At 44.3% G+C, this 14,510-nt stretch overlaps 1 long non-coding RNA gene across 1 annotated transcript in view; it reads left to right on the plus strand.

The window, feature by feature from the left end:
- Window positions 1-12,016, plus strand: part of LOC109860538 — a 50,290-nt gene extending 38,274 nt beyond the window's left edge. The window contains exons 2-3 of the long non-coding RNA XR_002250832.1: window positions 11,152-11,287; window positions 11,951-12,016. This is a non-coding gene — a long non-coding RNA (uncharacterized LOC109860538). The remainder of the gene's footprint in view (window positions 1-11,151; window positions 11,288-11,950) is intronic.
- The last annotated feature ends 2,494 nt before the right edge of the window (window positions 12,017-14,510 follow it).

The following is a 14,510-nucleotide window of genomic DNA, read 5'->3' on the forward strand; positions in this document are numbered from 1 at the left end:
AGAAGGGCCAAGGGAGGCATCCCCGCCAGTACGTCCGCCGTTTCGTACGCCACCGTCCGGTAGCCGCTGATTACGCGGAGGGCTGCTACTCTTTGCGAGGCGCGGAGCTGTCTAAACGAGCTCCGCACCCCCGCCCCCGCAGCGGCTTCCGCCCACAACGGTGCCCCGTAAAGGGCCACCGAGTGGACGACGTTAGCGTACAAACGACGAACTGTATCTAACAAACTTAACCTAACCTAACCTAACCTAACCTAACCTAACCTAACAATCGTTGGAATGTATCCGGCGCGGAATACAGACCGAAAGGCATTACGCGAAATTGCATAAGCCCGCAGCCTGGGACAGTGAAGGCGGTAATCGGTCAACTTTCCGGCGCGAGCGGTACCTGTCAATAGCCGTTCTTAGGTCAATTGTTGAGAGGTAACGCGCGCCTCTCAACTTATCTAACGTGGCTTTGACCTGTGGCAGAGGATATGCATCTTTCTCCGACATTTCGTTCACCTTCCGGAAGTCGATGCAGAAGCGTAGCCGGCCATCTTTTTTTTTCGCGACAGGCGAGCTCCATGGGCTGTGAGATGGCTCAATTATGCCGGCGCGCTTTATCTCATCGATTTCGTCGTCGATGATTCTCTACATTGCGGAGTTTCGGGCTTGGTACCGTTGCTTAATCGGCGTTTAGCTTTTCAATCGGATTTGGTGTTCGGTTAGGTTGGTTGAGCCGCGAATGTGGTCAAACTTTAATAGCTCGATCGCGAGGAATCTTTTAAGACATTGCTCCTCACTTTTGATACTGGTGTCGCATCCGCACGTATCGTTTTTCGGGTGTTTCGGGGGCGGGGGTACGCCAATATTTAATCGAGCCATTGCATCCACTCCGATGATGTCGAGGTCAAATCGGATATGACGCCAAACAGCTGGACTGTCTTAGCCTGCCCAACCGAGATTGATATGTTACCAGTTGAGCACGGGCGTTCCAGTGCCGTTTGCTAGCTTAATCGGCATGCCGGTATCCTGTGGTTGGTCGCGATTACGGCGGGCGTGGCAATATTCCCCTACAGTCTCGTTTATAAAAAACCGAACAGACCCTGAATTGAGTAACGCGTAAAAATCGCGTCCTAAGATATTCATGATGGTCGTGGGTTGAAGATAATGAATATATCGGCCGGGCCTAGTCGCTTTTTTTCTGGCTGCCCGCTCGTTTCTCGGCGAATGACAGTCACGCGTCAATACGCCCGTTTTACCACATGTAGAGCAGAACTTTTAGAACAAGCGTTGGCAGTTAGCTTTGCGATGTTCGCGCTGGCCACAATTCCAGCAGCAAATATTTTTTTCATACGTCGGGCTTATCACCGCGGCGTCGTTCTTGCTGCTCTTACTCTAAGTGGAGCCGGTGCTACCTTTCCGTCTCGTTATCCGGGCGTTATATTTGGTCTCAGCCAACTCAATGCTCTCGTGCTTGGTTATGAGGAAAATTAACTCTCTGATGTGTTTTATTCCCGCGCGTTGTATGTATCGGCGGTAAGAAGACTTTATATTTTTTGGAGATGCGATTGATCTGTTGCGCGCGACTCAATCCCCCGAGCCGTTACATCATGGTTTACAATACTGTCGCAGAATGCACGGAATAGTTTGTCCGGCCTTTGTACCCGGCCGTGGATTTCTCGGTTTAATTCCGTAAGTAGCTGTTAAGTAGCAAGTAGCATAGCCGGAATGCGACAGCGAAATTTTCCCAGGACGCCCACGACTCGCGATTATTTTGATACCACAGAAGTGGTTTACCGGAAATTAACTCAGGTAGGCATCGGAGCAATTGCTCATTGATGAGGCCGTATCCGCTCTGTAGTTCCTCCACGCGTTCGAGGAATGCAAAGGGGTCCTTCCCGGTAAAACAGCACCTCCACTTCCGGACCAAATTCAGTCTTTTCTAGATGGGGCGACGCTGGTTAGGTTATGCCGCGTTTAACGCGTTAGACACGGTTAATACACTGAAGTTTTCCTTCTCCATGGTGTCTATTTACAGTTGGTTCAAAGTAATATTTTGATCGGCAAAGTCGGCAAGTTTACATTTGGCGTAAATTTTTAAGCGTCTACGCAAGTCCTCAATCGTGCCGGTTGAATCGATTTTAAATCGGATCGCGAGTTTAGTTAATTCTGCTTTATTAAGGGTGTGGATACAAGCTTTCGGGCCTGGCATCCCGCTCCACCGTGTCGCAATTTCAACGGGCTAAACGTTTAACGGTCCCTGTTCGGGCGCCGTAACAGAGCCGATTTTCTATCGGCTTCACCCGGCCTTCCGCTTGCCGGACAGCTCGGTCGGTGCCAAGGTTTAAGAGGAGGGAAAGGCGAGAAATTGCAACACTCGGTTACGTTTTCAGTAAATTTAACAAAAGATGATTTATTCTGGTTTTAGAAAGAACATTTACAATGTAGTGAGTCAGATCGGCTGTTTCACGGCGCGGATGATTGGTTTGGTTTGGTTTGGTGCAGTTGTGTGCAGAGGACTATTTAAGCTAGTCCATACGCTATTCTGTGTCTCATAGTTTCTAGTTAAGAGCGCTCCAATAATAATTGTGGAGTAAGTTGTATAAAAGGGGGGGTTGTGCAGTATTCTTCTACCACACGATACTCGGCCGTCTTTCACAGTAGGTGTGCCTATCTATGTCGGGCTCGTGCTCAAGATGTTGTGACTATGATCGCCTTGTGAGAGAGGAATTAATTCGGGATTGTGACGAGGCAAACCTCGTCATATATTATTGTATAAATTATTTTCATATTAATATCTTTTGTTTATTTTATTTTTTTATTATTATTATTATTACTATTATTAATATTATTTAGTTTTAATTATTATTACTTTCTGTATTTCATATTATATAAGCATTGTACATTTTTTTCATATTCATATTATATTATCTTTTCATACATTACGAACTTTATATTCCGTTATCAACTCATAGTTCCGCGGCTTTTTGTGCAGCCCCGCGCTTGGTGATCGCGACCGTCGTAACAGCGGCCGCGTCTATTTTTCTCCGGAGCGGTGTATGTGTACTGGTTGAGCACGTGGCCGCGCCGGAGGCATCGGTGGCAGTGAAACGGCCGTCGCTCAAGCACCTCGTCGCTCTCACTCACTCGGAGAGTGCCCACGTCAGCGACCTTCTTGGCCGCACTGACGGAACATCGCACTAATACGGAGTTTAGTCCGCTGGAGGATGCACGTGTCGGGCCTGCCGAAACTGCATTCGGCCGACATCCTACAGCGGACGCTATAGCTTCCGCGACCTCCTCCGGTGTGACTGAGTTGTCGAGGCCCCGAATTCTTATTTCGCAAGTCTTCGTGAGCCGCGCGACTCGAACGTCTATGTGGGAGAGAGCGGCTTTCATCGCGTTGCACAGCTTGTCCGCTCTTTCCTCACTATTTTCACCGGGGATCTCGATAATCAGTCCCCCGGTGATAGCACTCTTTGACTTGACTTCGGTAATACCGAGGTCGTCCAGCCTAATTTTGCGTTTACCCTCTGCCATCGCATCGCAAAGGCTGGTCTTTGACCTCGTAGGGATCGAAAGCGTTACCGCCGCCAACTTCGGTGGCTTGTCCACCGTTGGGCGCCGCGGCAACGCTTGCTGCGGCTGCTGCCGGAGCCGGGAACTTAACCTAATCTAACTTAACCTATCCTATCTTTTTTTTTTTAACAACGGGAAATCCTTTATGGATACCCTGGCCTGTAAGGGCAGACCAGGGTTATGTGGAACTTACCAAAGAGGCGTACCCACTAACATCCCTTGAGGCTCCTCGTGCGCTTTTCCCGGGAAGGGAACCTGGAAAGCCAGAAGGCTATAACGTACCGGTTTCCCTTTTGCGCCTGGGTGCCGTTACACGGCACCACACCCCCACGACGACAGAAGGGAGCCTATCTCCTTCTGCCGACTCCTGTGTTCGCGTGCAATGTCCGAGAAGGCCTCACCTTTTCGGACTGCGAACCTCGACTACCTTCTCCCCCGCCCACTGTGGGGTAGTCTTAGAGACATCCCAGCGAGGCGAAAAAGAAGGGAGTCCAACCGTCTGCGTTAGAATCGGGGATTCAGTCCCCGATCCTTAACCGGGCCATAAACTGAACCTGACGCAGGCGCTCTACGTCCTTTTTAACTGCGATCACTTTTTCGCAAAACGTGAGGAAAGCTCGCCACTTCTCGAGATTCCCTACCGCTTGTCGAAAGAGAGACGGCAAAGATACATCAGGGCCGAATGCATCGCGCAGGGCCTCTCTCTCTTCTTCCCATTTAGGGCACTCTTCCAAAGTGTGAGCCGCAGTGTTGATTGCGACTTCGCAGTGCTCACACTCTGGAGTGTGCACCTTACCAATTCGGTGCAAGAAGACGCCGAACACGCCGTGCCCAGTTACCACCTGTGTAGACCTGAAGGTCATACACAGGTGCGGGCTCTCTACCCAGTTAAGGAGAACTGGGCCCACCGCTTCTCGGACTCTCTGTCCTAGTAAGAGCGGGTTCTTCAGACGTCGCTGCCACCGCAGCATCGTTCTCTCGCGCGCCATCAATCGCGCTTGCCGGAGTTCTTCCGGATCTAGGTCGCAACCGGTGTCGCGCGCACGATTTAGAGCTGCTTGTCTGGCGGCGTACACTTCCGCGTACTCGTCCGCCAACAGGTCAACAGGTGGAATTCGTGCTAGGACGCGGACGGACTCCAAGACCGCAGTGCGGTACGCCCGCACCACCCGGCCTCCTACAAGGCGCTGAACCGCCGCGAGCGGAACGGCCGTACGGTTTACGCTGATTTCCCGGTGCCACACCGGGGCACCATACATCGCGACAGAGTGCACGACGTTGGAATACAACTTTCGCACACTCTGCCGCGGCCCCCCGAGATTCGGGATAAGTCGGCTTAACGCCCAAGTCACCTTGGGGGCCTTGCATGCCGCGTAGTTGAAGTGGGCCCTAAAGTCTCAACCTAACCTAACCTATTCTTTTTTTTTTACATGGGGAAAATCCATTACGGATACATTGGCCCTTGAGAGAATAAGGCCAGGATTATGTGGGACTCCCTTCTCTGGCCCGCAGGTCAGGGAAGGTATACCCACTAAAACCCTCATGTGCCTGCTTGCTCGTCATAGGGAGAGCCCGGTACCCCTGTTTTAGGACAAAGCCTTAGCCCTCCCTCGAGCACACTTCTCGTAAGAGGAGGGCTGTTGTCTTCCTCTTTGCATTACACTAATTCAGTGGCGCCGCGGGACACACGCCGCCGCGCCACTTTTTCTCTTGGGACCGCGTGTAAGGACGAGTCAGAGCCCTCACCCTGACTCATCGCAGTCCCCGCAGCAGGGACTTCCCTCCTCGGGTGACGAGTCTACCCAAGGAGACTGCTGCGCACCTTTGCGTATCCGATATGTGTGCCCCGCTGGGGCGATGGGCTAACGAGGGAGGCTCCGGCCACGCCGCGACCTGAACAGCGACGGACAAGGTACTCTGGGTCTAGCTTGCGCAAGATTTATCCCTGGGTTAGGGATCTCCTCGTCGGCAGACGGCCCCGGAGCTAGTCAGGGAGTACGGAGACCGCCATCGTAATGTAACAATGGTCAGACAAGGTCTTTATATCATCTCTGACGCACCAACCGGATACACGTCGCACGACAAAGTGCGAGGCGAAAGTCACATCAACGATGGACCCCTTCTCCCGCGTCGCACGCACGTGTGCAGCGAGCCCTGATTCAGAGAAACAAGCCCGCAAGCCGCCGCAAAGGTCTCTAAGGCCTGGCCCCTCGCATCAGTCCTGGGGGAATCCCAAGTACTAGACTTGGCGTTGAAGTCCCCCAGGACAAGCACTGGACGAGCCAGGTACCGGCGAACCACCCGGCTCAGCTCGTCCAGAAATAACTCAAAGTCGGCGAGGAGCACGGACGGCGAGGAGTACATCCCTATAACCGTTAGTTCCCCTTACTGAACTGCGAGGAATCCCCTGCCTCTTTCCAAAGGAGAGAAGACAGAGGATTCACATCCACCCCTTCACGGAAATACGTCGCGACTAAACCGTCTTCCGACCCCGACCACGACGGGTGGTCAGGGACATTGTACGGCTCGGCCACGACCGCGAGCACATCCCCCAACTCCGCGAGGCTTTCGATTATCAGGTCCTGCGCCCCGCGAGAGTGGTTCAAATTGCCCTGGAGGAGGACACCCTTTTTTTTTTTTTTTTTTTTTTACGTAAGAGAAATTCTTTATGGATACTCTGATCCTCAGGGGTGAGGGCCAGGGTTATGTGGGAATCTCTCCCTTCCTGCTCAGATGGTCAGGAGTGGGAGGTGTACCCACTAAAACCTCACGGGGTGTTTTCTCGGCTCTTGACAGGGAGGAAGCCGAAAATGCCTTGTTCAGGATGTACGCGGGTTCCCTCGGGCTTGACCTCTCGAAGAGGAGGGGCTAGCGCTTTTCCTCTCTATATATGTTTCTCTTGGCAGCGAAGTGGGTGGAGGAGGAAACCTAACCTATTCTATCCTAATCTAACCTAACTTTGCGACCGACGGATTTGGGGGTGACGGGTCCCGTTCCGGAGGGATCGTCGAGTGTGAAGGGACACCTCGATAAGGACAAGCTAGCGTAGACAGTGTTTGTGCGTACATGTATATCCAGATCAAGGAGTTTTTCTTTTTTGTTATTGTTTAGATCAGGCAAAGTTACGTGCTTAGATATACATATTTAACCTTGTAACGTACTTTGTCCAGGGTGCATAATGCCCAGTGGAACTAGAAATTTATGCTAATTTTGTTTAAGAGTGACCCATTTAGATTGAGGTCCGCTCGCCAAACTGACATTTAATGTCAAAGGAAACACTTGTTTGCGAAGCAGTGCGTAATTATGATTGTAACTCTGTAAGTAAGCTTGTTTTGGTTTAAGCGTTGATCTGACTAAGTATGAGCAATAATTGGAAAGTTAGGTACTAACTTGTAAAACCTAACCTGGTAATTATTCGTGTAGTTGCGTTAATTGACTATTCACCATAAGGGAAACTGACCTGGAAAAGAAGAGCAGTAATTAGGGTTAGTATCTTGGTATACTTACCTCGTCTGGCAGGGTTGTGTGTCAATTCTCCCGGGATAGTCTGGTCGCTACTTGAAACAAAAAAGGAAGTTAGTAAAGTGTCTTGTTTTACACGGAGGTGACGCGTACAGGTAACCCGGATATGACTTAGACTCCACGTATGAGGGAGTAGTAAAAGGTAAAAGAGTAAAAGAATAGTAGAGGTGCGAATGTAATGTTCGCTATGGCCGGGCAGACCAACTGTGGTACAGTGCGTTACCCGGAAACGATCTAGCCCGAGATGAAAAAAAATAAAAAGTAATAAGAGTAAACAGATTTGATACGCGTGCGGGTCTACGTTGGATAAGACGTTTCCCCGAGTTTAAGCAATAATTACGAGGTTAGACTTACCTCAGGTAGTCTTGTCCACCGTCGACTAACATCACCTGGAAGTACAGTTGTCAGTGGCGTTGCGTGTGCGAGTGGGTGGTTGTAAGAGAAAGACTTGGGCGAAGTACTTCACATAATTCAACAAATTTAGTGTGCTTACCTCAGTGTGGTGTATCTCTTTGCGATGTGTTTTTGATGTGTCTATCTGTAACACCTAAGTTTAAGTTGGTAATTATTGATGAGATTTTGTCCGTACTATTCTCCTTGAGATTAGACGTTTAGACGAGTTTCATCAATAATTAAAATGTTAGGTACTAACCGTGTTTGGAGACAGCTGCGCTGAAGACTACCTCCCGCTGAAAGTTAGATTATTGTTAATATTTGGCGTGCGTAAAAAGCATCTTTTGTGGAAGCGATACGGCAAGTTTGACAATAATCGACGCGTTATACTTACCTTAAATCCGGTAGGTCTTCAGGGATCGATAGCACCAGTAAAGAAAAGGCGAAATTAGAATTATGCGTGGTATTTCGAGGTTTGAGAGAGCTTCGCTGGAGAAGGCTCCATACCAGTTGTTTTTAATAATTGGTGGGTTAGTGACTTTTAACACTTACCTGGTTGAAGTCCTTGTCCATCGGTGACTCGGCCTAAAACAAAAAAGGTGTAATTATTAGTGGTATTGTGTGAGTGAACGAGTTATCATTGGTAGAGACAAATCGCTGAGTTTTAACGGTAATTCAGATGTTTGGGTTTCATACTTACCTAGTCCAGCGGGATGACTCGTCCAATGGCAACTCCATCTGAGGAAGGAAAAGTGAGTGAGAATCTAAGAATGGAATTTTCTGAAAGAAACAAAACGTGATTAGTCAAAATTACTAATATTTGGAAGTTTACGCAGTCTGGTAAAAGTGTTAGTTTGGCAAGATTCCTAACTTTGGCTAAAATTATAATTATTGATAAAATTGGTCAGGAGCGTTTATTTACAACTGAATAAACGACTCCAATCAAAATTTCCTATAATTCAGAAGGTTTTATTCTTACCAGCGTATGCGCATGCGCGGACGTGTAATGGGAGAGGCGAGGTTTTTTGGAGAGGCCAAGCGTTCCTCGAGTTAGTTGGAATCGAGCGTTCGGTGAAGCATAGCGCTATAACAACGAGTCCTGCTCAAAGTGTTTAGCATACGTGAAAAGAGTACGTGTAAGAATTTATTAAACGACTGTCAGTTTTATTGTTTAATAAACATTCTGTTTTGCAATGAACTAATAGTGGGTGTGTTTGTTAAAACCCGAGTGTGTAACACTTAAACGTTGTACTTACCTGTGTGGTAAAACCTCACGACGTTGTCGAGATTCCTGTTTCCTGTCGGTGGAGCTTTGCGAAGTAAACTGGTCCAAGAGAGTTCAACCAGAAGAGTCGGTGGGGCAAGACCAGAAGTCTAGTGAGTCCGTTCCCTGAAACATACAAGTACGGGATTAGTTCCTTCCTGCTTGGCGGTGAAAGCAGGTGGCGACCGTAAAAGCTAGTCAAACGGTTTAACTGTCCGGTCACAACCTAACCTAACCTAACTGCGTTACTACTATCATTAATTGTAATGATGCACATTGCTTGTCACTTGGTCTGTGTCCATTAGTATCGTATCGAATCTTACGGTATCAAATATTGAGTGGCATTCACTTGAACACCGTTTAATTAGACACGTTGCAATTAGACACGGTGCAAATAGACACAGAATTTTAGACACGGTTCAATTAGACACGTTGCATTTGGACACGAAAGAAAATGCGCATCGTTTATTTAGACACCGTTCATGTGCGCACCATTCAATTAGACACCGTAATAATGCGCACCGTTCAATTAGACACTGTAATAATGCGCACCGTTCACTTAGACATCGTAATAATGCGCACCGTTCACTTAGACACCGTTTATTTGCATACTGTGCAAAAAGACACCACTTATCTAGTAACTGTACAGTTGTACACTGTACTGCGCAGACGCATCCAAAGGATGCGCAGTGCAGAAGCCCAGTTTTTTACACTGTGTAGTAAGCATATAGGCACAGGGGGCTGCGCTCCTCAAGGGGGAGGGGCTCCGCCCCTCCTCCTCGCCCCCTTCTCTTCGTTGGTCCCTCGCTAAGTCTGCGAGTCTTGCACCGGGATCTTTGGATGCGCCCGCGCAGTACGATGTACAACTGTACGATTACTAGATAAGCAGTGTCCTTCTGCACAGTGTGCAAATAAACGGTGTCTAAGCGAACGGTGCGCATTATTACAGTGTCTAAGTGAACGGTGCGCATTATTACGGTGTCTGAGTGAACGGTGCGCATTATTACGGTGTCTAATTGAACGGTGCGCATTATTACGGTATCTAATTGAACGGTGCGCATTATTACGGTGTCTAAGTGAACGGTGCGCATTATTACGGTGTCTACTTGAACGGTGCAAATTATTACGGTGTCTAAGTGAACAGTGCGCATTATTTCGGTGTCTAAGTGAATGGTGCGCATCTTTCTGTGTACAAACAAACGGTGCGCAAGTGAACGGTGCGTATTTTTTTGTGTCTAAATGAACGGTGCGCATTTTCTTCCGTGTCCAAATGCAACGTGTCTAATTGAACCGTGTCTAAAATTCTATGTCTATTTGCACCGTGTCTAATTGCATCATGTTCAACTAAACGGTGTCCAAGTGCACCTCCTCCTCAAATATTCTGGTGTCAAATCATACAGTGTCGAATAATTTGGTGTTGAGTAAGGTGGTGTCGAATAATTTTGTGTCCAATAATTTGGTGTCAAATCGTACTGTGGTCGAAAAGAACACGCCTCTTCATTCCTAGGTAGTCTCAAAAAAGACCAACAAGTAAGAGTTTGCATAGCAAAGTATCAACACGCGCTGTTGACACATTTGCAAACAGTAAGAAACAGATTCACTTAACTCTTGCTCAATTCTCACATAGCAGAATCTCCGTGTTTTCTATAAAAGAATAGGAAAACAGACTGTTTGCGCTCCAGGTCAGAACGTAACGTTAAATTCTACGCTATGAGAAATATCGTTACTTACAAACTCAAGGAAATCACATAAAAAATAGTTATTATAGAAAAACTTTATTAAAATATATACAGGGTGTCCCACCGCGCGCTCGTAGGCAAAAAGAAGGGATTATTCTAAGACAAAAAGTCCTATATCTTTGGAAGATTTGCAATAATTAACGAGATATGAATTAATAAAGATCCGCTAATCAGCGTGCATCCAGCGTAAGGGGAGCGTAAGGACAGTCTAGACTTTCTCGCGGATAGCGCGCTCCCCGAACGCAGTTTATTTGCTGTTTATGTATAGATGCACATGCTATTCTATTAGCTCCTCCCACCGCAACGGCGCGTCCGCGCGAAAGACTAGGCTGTCCTCACGCTCCCCTTACGCTGGATGCACGCTGATTAGCGGATCTTTATTAATTCATATCTCGTTAATTACTGCGAATCTTCCAAAGTGGTACTTCCAAGTGGACTTTTTGTCTTAGAATAACCTTGCCTACGTTCTTCTTGCCTACGAGCGGTGAAACGGCAATTATGAGACATCTTTTATGTGTTCAAAAGTATACAAGTTCAAAATAATGGTTTTTTAACCATTGTTTGTAACAGTTTTATGGAGATTATTTATTTTGTAATAATATCTCAGAAAATAACTTGGCAAATTCTGAACGTAAATAAAGTATATTCTCTGTCTTTTTTCTATTTTTCCAGGTTGAAAGGAAACTAAAATACGAAGAGTGATGAAAACATAAACAATATCAACAGATTTGACATCAACGGATACCAAAAAACTTCAGGAAAATTAAATATCAACATGGCAAGTCGAATAAAAGTTCTATACAATCAGGTATTATGTTGCAATAGATTAAGAAAACTGTATCAAGTTAGCAATGCATGTGCTTTATATACTTACAAAAAATAGTGCGTGAAACGATGCTTTTATGATATAAACGTATTTATCTTAAAATGTCATGAAAATTGCAAATTTTATTAAAATTACGTAAATTTCTCTGCTCGTGAATTATATATTTCAAGTAAATTATACCAAATTTTTTGTTTTCATGTACACATAGACTTTATCGTCAATGTAAAAATGAAAGATTAATTTTATATAAATACTTTCAGAGAAATAGCATTGTTCTGTCTAAACCAGACAAAGAAAAGTGAAAATCTTACCAAAAGTTTGCATTTGCTTAATATAAGAACTATTTCACTTTTAGTGCAATGGTTTGGTTTTGTATGTGACAAAAATCGCGCAGGTCAAACACGTGTGCTATAGTTTTTGGTGCAGCCACGCCAAGTTTTTTTGCCTTAATTATTTTTTATGTTTCGATTTTTCACAAAAAGCACAGTCTAACTATTGATACAATGATTTTATACTATTTAGTTCTTATATAATGGTTTTAATTAATATATATTAATATATATTATTTTATATATAATGTTTTTAATTAAAATGTACACAAGTGTACTTGGTGCTACTTTTGATATCACTTCTTTTGTAAAACAGATTTTGTAAAGAAAGATATGTTTGTTTGGCGTGTACTTGGAGACTTTTTTCTCTTTTTTAAACAGGTAAGTTTTTCAAGATATCACACATTTTGTAGAATATACGTTTATCTTCAAATTTATCTTCTTTTCTATTTTCTTTTTTTTCAATTTTTAACAATAATAAAATATTTATTTTTTTATTTTTTCCAAGAAAGGAATATAAACATTTGTAGCACCTTTAGGCCAGTGGTGTTTTCTAATTTGCATATCATCAATTCTGTGCCAGATCGATTTTCCATCTCTACACATACTTATATAATGACTCTTTTCAATACACAGACCATTCTTAAATATAGCATTTATTACTTTAAACAGCTCTCCATCTACTGATACTTTAGTTTTTGGTATAGCACATAGATTACATTTGTTTGCTGGTATTACTGTCCTATCTTCTGGTGAAAATAATAGAAAATGAATAATAATTTCTTTTGGTAATGTTCATTCTCTTTTAAATATCTCATTCCATTCTCTTTACAAGTTTTACATAAAGTGTTATATATGTTAATTGACACCAACACATTGAAACACACCAACGAGGAAGAGTAAGATTTAATAAATCGTTTAGATCATAACAATTTTTCTCTAAATTAATACCAGGAATTGAATTCAAAATATTAGTTACACCTGTATTTGTATACTCACAATTTTTATGTCGTGTAGTGGAAGTTACTTGATTCTTGACTACATTTTTTATAAAATCTAAGGTTGTGCAAAGAACCAAAAGAATTTCAAACATCACGTTTTACATTATTATACAGAATATACTATATATTTCATTAGGTTCTCTTTTTTGCTCTGTCTTTCTGTCTCTGTCTCTCTCTCTCTCACTCTCTTTTAATCTCTTTCACTCTCTTTTGAACTCTCTCACAAGTAACAAGTGGTTTAACTTATAGAGCCATAGAAAGTGAGTAATTATGAGTATTATCTAGCCAGGATATGCTCAATAATGGTTGTGAGACGTGCATTTTTTGTTCGGGACATCAAAGTCTTGCAAGACAAGTAGACAATTTACGTGAACACAAGAATGCTGACGTGTGTAAGTAGATCACAAAGTGAATGATCGCTTACGCTGATATTAACAATTTTTATCGGTAATTATCGGCATGGACAATGAATATGCAGAATACCGATGTTCGGCATGTAAGAAGGCAATCAAAAACAAAGTTGTTAAGTGTAGGTCTTGTGTCAGACTTTTTTACCATTCGGGATGTGTATGTAAACATAGAGTTTATGATAGAAACCGAGAAGTGGTGCCGTGTGCTGGTCCATTTGAAGAGTTTTTCGTTGAAAACGACCAAGAAGCAAATATGAAGAAAGCGCCAATGACGACAGGAAGCAGCAGGGATAGGACAGGATCTACAGGATCTATAGGTTCTGCGAGATCGTTCACCGAGTAGTGGAAATAAATCATCAGGAATGAGTGGATCGACTGGCATTGATGGAAAAATAGATTATCTTATAAGAACTGTGAAAGAAATAAAAAATGAAATAACCTGTAAGAAAGAAATGAAAATGATGATTAAAGAAATAGTTCGAGAGAAATTGGAAAACGTTAAACAAGAACTAAAAAATCTAAAAAGAATGATACAGGGAGTAGTGCACAAACCAGCGTCAGGAACGCGAAGAAGCTACAGTAAGGCAGGTAAAGAAATGAAGAAAGAAAATATTATAATTGTGAAGCCAAAATTAGAACAGGAGAGTAAAACCACAAAAAAGCCAATAAAAGAAAAAGTGGATAATAAGAATATGTCGATGGGAGCAACGAAATTGAAAAAAAAGAAGCAAGGGAACTGTAATAATGGGATGTAAAACTGGAGAGGAAGTAAAAAAATTGAAAGATTCAGTTCAAGCTAAACTAGGAGAAACTTATAAAGTAGTGAAATTGCCACAATCAAAGCTGAAATTAAAAATTATTAATGTAGGGATAAAAAAGATAAATTCTGTAACGGAGCCGATTTCCGTTCGGCTTTGCCCGGCCTTCCGCCTGCCGGACAGCTCGGTCGGCGCCAAGGATCGGGGAAGGGAAGGCGTAAAATTGCGACACTCGGTTACTGTAATGTATCAAAGATTTATTTGCTGAATCGAATTGGTTTTACAGGCAGTGCGGTAAAGTGCTTACATGAGTTATCGTCGGAGTAAACGGAATTAGATCGTCGCACGGCAGTGCTCCTGTCATAATGCGGTGCGGTTCGCCGTCGGCGGGAAGATAACGCGATAAAGACTATTCGGTAGCGCGGGGCAATTTCCAGCAATGCGGTCGTCTTGTTTTAATTCTTATTCTACGGGGATAATTATATACAGGGGCGATATGTACAGGGTGCGGCGCCAAAATCCGGACAAATTATATATGTTTTTCTAAATATGTTTTATTGCTACAATGAAAAGATTTACAAAATTTGTTTAGCTCCATTGTTTGTAAAGCCATAAATAATATATTCACTCAATATATCCCCCGCTTGCTTGAATGATCGCCTCCATTCTCGGTCTGAATCGTGCGCAGGCACGCTTTAATGCGTCAC

This window comes from Pseudomyrmex gracilis, unplaced genomic scaffold (genome assembly GCF_002006095.1).
Source record: "Pseudomyrmex gracilis isolate BER0280 unplaced genomic scaffold, ASM200609v1 scaffold_406, whole genome shotgun sequence".
In the NCBI taxonomy this organism is placed as follows: domain Eukaryota; kingdom Metazoa; phylum Arthropoda; class Insecta; order Hymenoptera; family Formicidae; genus Pseudomyrmex; species Pseudomyrmex gracilis.